The 7,713-nt window shown below is 45.6% G+C and overlaps 2 non-coding genes across 2 annotated transcripts; both read right to left on the reverse strand.

The window, feature by feature from the left end:
* Positions 1–1,729: 1,729 nt before the first annotated feature.
* On the reverse strand, positions 1,730–1,802 carry TRNAK-UUU (transfer RNA lysine (anticodon UUU)). The gene has a single exon. It is a non-coding gene; the product is annotated as a tRNA-Lys (tRNA).
* A 463-nt stretch (positions 1,803–2,265) lies between these two features.
* TRNAR-UCU (transfer RNA arginine (anticodon UCU)) lies at positions 2,266–2,356 on the reverse strand. The gene is given in 2 exon segments: positions 2,266–2,301; positions 2,320–2,356. It is a non-coding gene; the product is annotated as a tRNA-Arg (tRNA).
* Between the last annotated feature and the right edge of the window lie 5,357 nt (positions 2,357–7,713).

The following is a 7,713-nucleotide window of genomic DNA, read 5'->3' on the forward strand; positions in this document are numbered from 1 at the left end:
TTGTGTTCAAGGTATCTGCTTGGTGCTCCCCCTAGGTTAGGGGGGCCGCCAAAATCATCAGCTCTCTCAATGCCTAACATTTTCATTGTAAGAGTTCATTTTTGTGAATTTGTTATATGTTGTTAAGCATGTGAAATTGCTTCTTAAAAGCACCTTAAAAAAATGGCTTGTTTATGACAGAGCCAGCTCGTTATCCGCGCAGTGCAGGTAACGCCCATGACGAGCTGGCTTTGTCATTAGCGCTGAAGGGGTTAAGCACAGTTTTGGAATTAGTACAAACTTTGCATGCTTACACTGACCTACACTTTCTGCCTGATTCATCAATCTCCCGTTTTGCGAGCCCCGCTATTAAGGACTTGCAAAACGGGATTCATGTAGGAATTGCATAAAGAAATGCGATTCCTACACATTCCTTATTTGTGATTAGCAAATTGCTAATCAACTCCCCATTCATGAATGGGGAGTATTCCTTATTTGCGATTAGCAAATTGCTAATCGCAAATAAGATAGCGATTTAAAGGGTGCCAGGGGTGTTCAAAGGACACCCTGTGGCACCCCTTAAATGCAAATTGAAACAGGTGTTGCGCGCACACATGTCCAAAGGACATGTGTGTGTGCAACATGCAACTTACAAAAATGCTTTTGAAAGCATTTTTCTAAGTTTTCGCTATTTACCACGAGGTTTGACCTCGCGGTAAATAGCGGGCCGAAATTGCCAATTCGCAATTTTTAAATGGATGATGAATTGCATTTAAGGAATCTCAAATAGAGATTCCTTAAATGTAATTCCTCGCAAAATAGCGAAATCGCTATTACCGATTTTTGCATTTGGGATGATGAATCCCAAATGCAAAAATAGCGCTCGCAAAGGGCCAGATTCTCAGAATCTGGCCCTTTGCGAGCCGATTTTGGCTTGATGAATCAGGCTGTTTGTGTATTAATATCGTTACATATATTAGCAATCAAATTTGTAGAGTTTAATATTGAATTGATATTTTAAGCATTTGAAATTTCAGCAGCACACGTAATCCATTTTAAATCCTGAAATTTGTATTATCTCATTTTCGGCTGACTTAGAAATCATGTGTCTAAAATGACATTGTGAAATTAATGAAGGGCCAAATACTATTACTGACTACTAAATTACATTTTCAGCAGTATCATTGGGAATTTCCTCTTGGGCATAGATTATGCAATGTTTTCAAAGCAAACTGTCTCTGTTTAAGTAGACTTTCTTTCACAGCCATTTTGGTAAATGTTTCTGGTGATGCAGAAGCAGGCATTGCTTGTTACTGTGTCAATTGGTTATAAAATAGAGGAGGGATAATATTGACCCAGCTGGTGTTCGAACGCAAAGCCTTTGAATGCTTTTGCTACATTCGTCTAGGACTCCAAGCCGCTATCCATTGCACCAGAGATCCGACCTGATTCAACAAGGTGATCAGAGATTCACAAATAAAAAGATGTCCTATCAGCTGTTGACCAACTTTATCAAGTTAATCGGACACTACCTTACATTTTGAACATTCAATTGGGTAAAAGATAATCAACATGTCAAATTACATGATTCAGTTTGGGTAAGTCTTCTTAACCCTTGTCAAAGAAAGTAGACGACAGATGGGTATGTAATGACTCGATTAAGACTCTTTTGAAACATCTGTAATAGGACTCACCATTCATTGGATCCTGAAAAGGGTATGCAATTGATGTACCTTTTCTTTAACCAAGACGCCTGAACAGGGACTTGAACCCTGGGCCCTCAGATTAAAAGTCTGATGCTCTACCGACTGAGCTATCCAGGCTCTGAGACACCAGGCCACAAAATGACCTTATCAAAATTTGGAAGTGTCCCAACTATCATTACTTTTCTTGAGATGGTTGCCGGTATTAAGTATTAAATACGCAGAATATAATAATGATTTGATACTTCAAGCATTTGAAATCTCTTCAGTAAATTTAACCTTATTGTAAGTCCTGAAATTGCTACTATCTATTTTTTTTCCTTTTGCTGACTTAGAATTCTTATGTTTTTATGGACATTGTAAAATTAAGGAAGGGCTCAAAATTTTACTTCTGAGTAAATTACATTTTCATAAGTAAAGCTGCCAATTTCCTCTTCTGCATGGATTGCGCAATTTGAATAGTATCTATTTAAAATAGACTTCCTTTCACTGGCCCTTTTGGCGGATGATTTTGGTGAAGCAGAAGCATGCATGCATTGTTTATTACTCTTTTAAACAGTTATGAAATAAACAGGGATAAAACTGACTCTGGTGGGATTCGAACCCACAACCTTTGAATATCTTTTATACATTCACCTAGAAGTCCAATGCGCTATCCATTGCGCCACAGAGCCAATCCACTTCAATGAGGTGCAGAGATATTCTGAAATGAAATAATGAGCTATTAGCTGTTGATCAGCTTTATAAAGTCCATTTGATACTATAGCCATGGCTATATTTTGAATATTAAATTGGGGAAATGATATTCACCGTCTCAAATTAAATGATACCATTGGTAAATCTACGTACGACTTAAGTTTAGTCAAATGGCACATGATATATTAGACAGATGTGTATTTCACTAAGCCTGGGCGTAGTTTGCGTAGCAGCACTACACGTAGCTTCACGTAGTATGCTTTAAACTTTGCGTAGTACACGTGTACCAAACAGATGCCTTGAAAACAAAAAAGCACATCTTATTGAACGATTTAGTTGTGGTCCCATCCTCTTAGGACAAACCCAAACACAGTTATTGGCAAAAATACATTCCCAACCAAAGGCCCTGCAAAGCATTATGGGATGAGATTAGCAGTGGGCAGTGAATATTATATAGTATACAATATCGAAAGAATTCTACAAAGAGCTGCAGTTCCACTGGTCGTCCCTAGATGTCCCTCACAAGTCAAATGCAAATGCTTGATGAAAGGGTTTCAATGGTTTTGCATTTGACTCGTGAGGGACATCTAGGGACGACCAGTGGAACTGCAGCTTGATGTAAGAATAATTTCAATGCTTTGCATTAGACTCGTGAGGGACATCTAGTAACAACTAGGTGAACTGCAGCTCTTTGTAGAATTATTTTGATATTGGATACTATAATATTCACTGCCACTGCTAATCTTGTCCCATAATGCTTTGCAGGGCCTTTGGTTGGGATTGTTTTTTGCCAATAACTGTGCTTGGGGTGGTCCTAAAATGATGGGATCACCACTGAAGTTCAACAAAATGTGCTTTTTGTTTATGCTCTTTGTGTTCAAGGCATATGCTTGGTGCTCCCCCTAGGTTAGGGGGGCCCCCAAAATCATCAGCTCTCTCATTACGTAATGTTTTCATTGTAAAACTTCATTTGTGTGAATTGGTTATATGCTGTTAAGTATGTAAAATAGCTTTTTCAAAGCATCTGAGAATATTGTTCATTTAGATGCTAAGAAGTTAAAGCCCAGGGTTATGTACGACGCACGGCTGTACTCTCAAGGTGGCTTTGATGTCCCCAACTTTGAAATGTACTATGTATGTGCCCAGACACATTCTGCCCACTACTGGTTCCGCCCTCCTGCATATACGGCTCATGTTGCGACCGAGCATTGGCTTGCGGACACGATCCCTCTGGGTGGGGTTCTGCTGGCCACACCGTCCCCCGTGCGGTCTGCCCGCCCTCTGTTGAATTCACAACTAAGGCATGGAATCGCATTTCTCACCATCTACAAGTTCCCATGCTGTACTCCCCGCTGCTCCCGCTCACCTATCATCCGAAACTGTCCCTATTGCAAGAAGGCATTTTTAAAAGAGTTCAACTTCAGCGCCATATACAATGTTGGGGTGATCTCTACTCGAATGGAAAATTTAGCACGCTCCAACAACTATGTTCGGACCCCCCACCCTCCACAATGGAAACCTTCCTGTATGTTTGAATGTGCCAAGGGATTAAAGCCTGTACCCCCGCATACCCTCAAGAACCCCCATTGGTCCCCCCCTTGCACCACACGCTACGGGCAAGGACGGCCTCTCACCTTGTCTCTACACTCGATCATAACCTATACACTGACACTGAATATCCCCCATGCGCTGCTCGGGATAAATGGTCGGCTGAACTCGGGCAGGATCTCACAGATCAACAATGGGTATTCTGCTGTAAACAGACGGAATTGGCCTCCTCCAGCAGCCCGTTACGCATCATACATTATAAATTTCTGCAGCTCACTTATTACACCTCGATTAGGCTACACCAATTTGGGCTGCGGGAAATAAATAGGTGTGACCGATGCAAGGTAGATGGGGCGGATTTCCTACATCTGGCTTGGGATTGTTACCAGGTTTATATTTCCTGGCAGCGGGTGTTTGCAGCACTGGACCGGATGACATCCACGACAATTCCGCCGTCTCCTCTCCTGGCGTTACTTGGATATACCAAGCAAATACAGTGATGCACCGTAAGTTTGTTTCATTTAGTCTGCCACTGGCCAGGCGGCGTGTGGCCTGCAGATGGGGTCGGGGTAGGGCACCCAAATTTAAGGAATGGATTGGGGACATGATACTCTGGCAAGAACAAACAAACATATACTCTGAACTCCTCCCGACCACTTCACGTCCCCGACACATTTGGGGCCGGCTCCAATCATATCATCTGAAATATCCTGCAGACAATGGTCGCGATGCATGATTCCCAGTGCAATTTAGTGTGCGTTGCGACTTGCGTAATGCCTATTACTATCTGATACCTACATAATGACGTGACCTGTATCCTGGCGGTCTCCCATGGGTATTCTTAAGCAATACCCTACGCTCTTCTTTCTATATGCGACAAGGGTTATATATCCGTGAGGTGCTCCACTGATTGTAACTGTTTTTTTGTATTTCGATTCTATGGTTGTTAGAATTGGGGGTCTCTGGTAGGTGCAAGTATTCACTTGTGACAAGCAGGGACCCTCTCCTCTAAGTCAGGGCGAAGGAATTACTCTTAGAATCAACCCCTGCTCACCCTCTAGGCGGCGTGGCGCGAGCAGACAAGGCTAAACCCCAGAGCACACACGATTAAGCACTTGAGCAACACATACAATGAATCATCACATTGACACAAGACTTACAGCTAGATTCATTAAGCCAAATTGCGATCGCAATAGCTGCGAATTAGCAATTGCGATCGCAATTTGAAGGAAAGGAATTCATGATACTGAAATCTCAAAAAAAGCTAATTCGCAAAAACAATTGCGAGTTCGCAAATAAATTCGCAGAATCCTGGAAGAAGGCCATTAGCGATTCTGAAATTGCGAGAAACCATGGAATCTGCTAATTCATTTGCGAAATCGCAAAACATTCGCAATCGCTATTCAAGAAAATTCGCAAAATGCGGAAAAACCCGTAAATCACTATTTGCGACGCGCAAATTAAGAAGAACACAAACCAGGTGGTAACCAGTAAGGAAAAAAAAATGTTCAAGAAACGGTTAACAAACTACCAACAGGTGCAGGCCTGACCAAACACATTTAAGGACATGCAGCTGGAGCCTGAGGACTCTCACAATGCCAGGACTCTACATGGTGGTCAGGCGGCGAAGGCTACAGCGAGCAGCACGGAACAAACGTAGGATCCAGGAGCGGATATTCCGCCAGCGGGTCACCCTTCTGGGCCAAACCAGGGAGCAAATTTACGCAAAGTACCGCCTGAGTGGGGCTATGATAATCAAGCTCATCCGGGACCTAGACCCCCTGATGCAGCACCCTACAAGGAGGACCAATGCCGTGCCCACACATGTGCAGGTATTGTGCTGCCTGCACCTCCTGGCCTCCGGAAGCTTCCAGGGGATGGTCGCTGTTGCAGGGGGGGATATCCCAGCCCACCATGTCCCGCTGCCTAAGGAGTTTCCTGGAGGCTATGCTGACCCGGCTACACCACTACATCTCATTCCCCACCAGCCAACAGGACCTGAATGAGACCAAGCTTCAATTTTACAACGTTGCACAATTCCCACACGTCATAGGATGTATTGACTGTACCCACATCCACATCTGCCCACCAGCTGAAACGGAGTACATGTACCGCAACCGAAAAAACTACCACTCCCTCAATATCCAGATGGTGTGCAATGCAAAAACATTCACCACGGACATAGTGGCACAGTACCCTGGGAGCACACATGACTCCTTCATATTCAGGCACAGCGGCATCCACACACGACTGGCCAGGGGAGACTTTGAGGAAGGACACCTACTAGGTAAGTACACATGCCCCAAAATAGTACACTGTGATCATGTAGCTGCGCAGAACAGGCACTCACCCTCTGCTCCTTTCATTCAGGTGACAGCGGCTACGGTCTCCGTGAGTACCTCCTCGCCCCATACCTCAACCTTGCAACACCACAGCAACGGCGTTACAATGCTGCACACTTACGCACAAGAAATTGTATTGAGAGGACATTTGGCCTTTTGAAGACAGGTTCCGCATACTTCATACATCACAAGACTGGTGGGGCCATGAAATACGAGCCTGAGGTCTGCTGCCGCGTCGTGGCCGTGTGTGCTATCCTCCACAACATTGCTACCAAGCGCACGATACCTGTAGAGATCTCTGGCAGTGAGTCGGAAGGGGATTACCGACCACCTGCACATGTGCGTCATGCACGCGGGGAGAATCCTGCAGAAGGACACAGGTGCCGTAACCAAATCTGCATGAACTGTTTCTAGTGCACCCACTCCCCACACCCAAGACTTCACTCATGTATGACAATAGTAATAATGACATGAGTCAGATTAAGTTTAACAGAATATTTCTTATTGTTTTTTGCACAATAAATTGGGAATATCCCAAACTGTAACATGTTTGCCATATTGCGTCATATGTCCCATGTTCTTGAGGAGGGCATGCTTGTAGCAGCAGCATGGCACTTCATGATACCAATCAAATGTTCAATGCCGCCTCCGGGCAGATGCTCCTAACCTTCTCTCGAGCTCCTCCTCCTGATTTTGCCGTGCGCCAGCAGAGGGCCTTGTGCTGCGGCGGGGTGCTACCACCAGAGGCACGGATTGGCTACTATGGCTGGAATTAGCCTCACTAGTGTCGTCCTCCCCCGGCTGGCCATGGCCAGTTGCCTGCATCCCCTGAACTGCAGTTGTCACTTGCTCCAGAGCTCTCGCAACGTCCCGACAGCACTGGACCATTTGCATCTGCATGGCCAAGGAGCGTCGTGAGAGCTGGGAGGTCGCGTTGCCAATGATATGATTGGATCGCGTGTATGCAGACAGGCGGGTCAGCAGCTGCCGGTGTCTGCGCCGGTTGAGGTTCTGATGGCTATGCATGGCCTGTGTGTTGGCCTCAACAGCAGCGGTCATCCTCTCCATACGGTCTGTCAGCAGACAGACCGTATGGCGGTCTTGTTTGGCTGGAGATGGATAGCAGCGAGATGACGGGCTTGTGTCTGGTGGACGTGGAGCATTCTGCGCTCAATGGAGAGCCCAGGTGCCCGCACGTTCACCCCCCTGCCAGCGCGTGATGTGGTATTGCGCGGCTCCCTCACCAGTCCGCTGGACTGGCTCCTCATAGCCGCAGGGCGGCGGGTTTGTCTGCGAGCTGCTGCTGGTGTTGTCAGCCCCACTGGTGTTTGACTCACTCGCTGTGGTACTGCTGCGCCTGTTTGCGCAGAGGTGGCACTGTCCACAGGGGCAGGTGGTGTTATGACCGCTGGTGCGGCAGCTTGCCCTGATTGTCCTGGCTGTGG

Source organism: Lissotriton helveticus, chromosome 5_2 (genome assembly GCF_964261635.1).
Source record: "Lissotriton helveticus chromosome 5_2, aLisHel1.1, whole genome shotgun sequence".
Classification (NCBI taxonomy): Eukaryota; Metazoa; Chordata; class Amphibia; order Caudata; family Salamandridae; genus Lissotriton; species Lissotriton helveticus.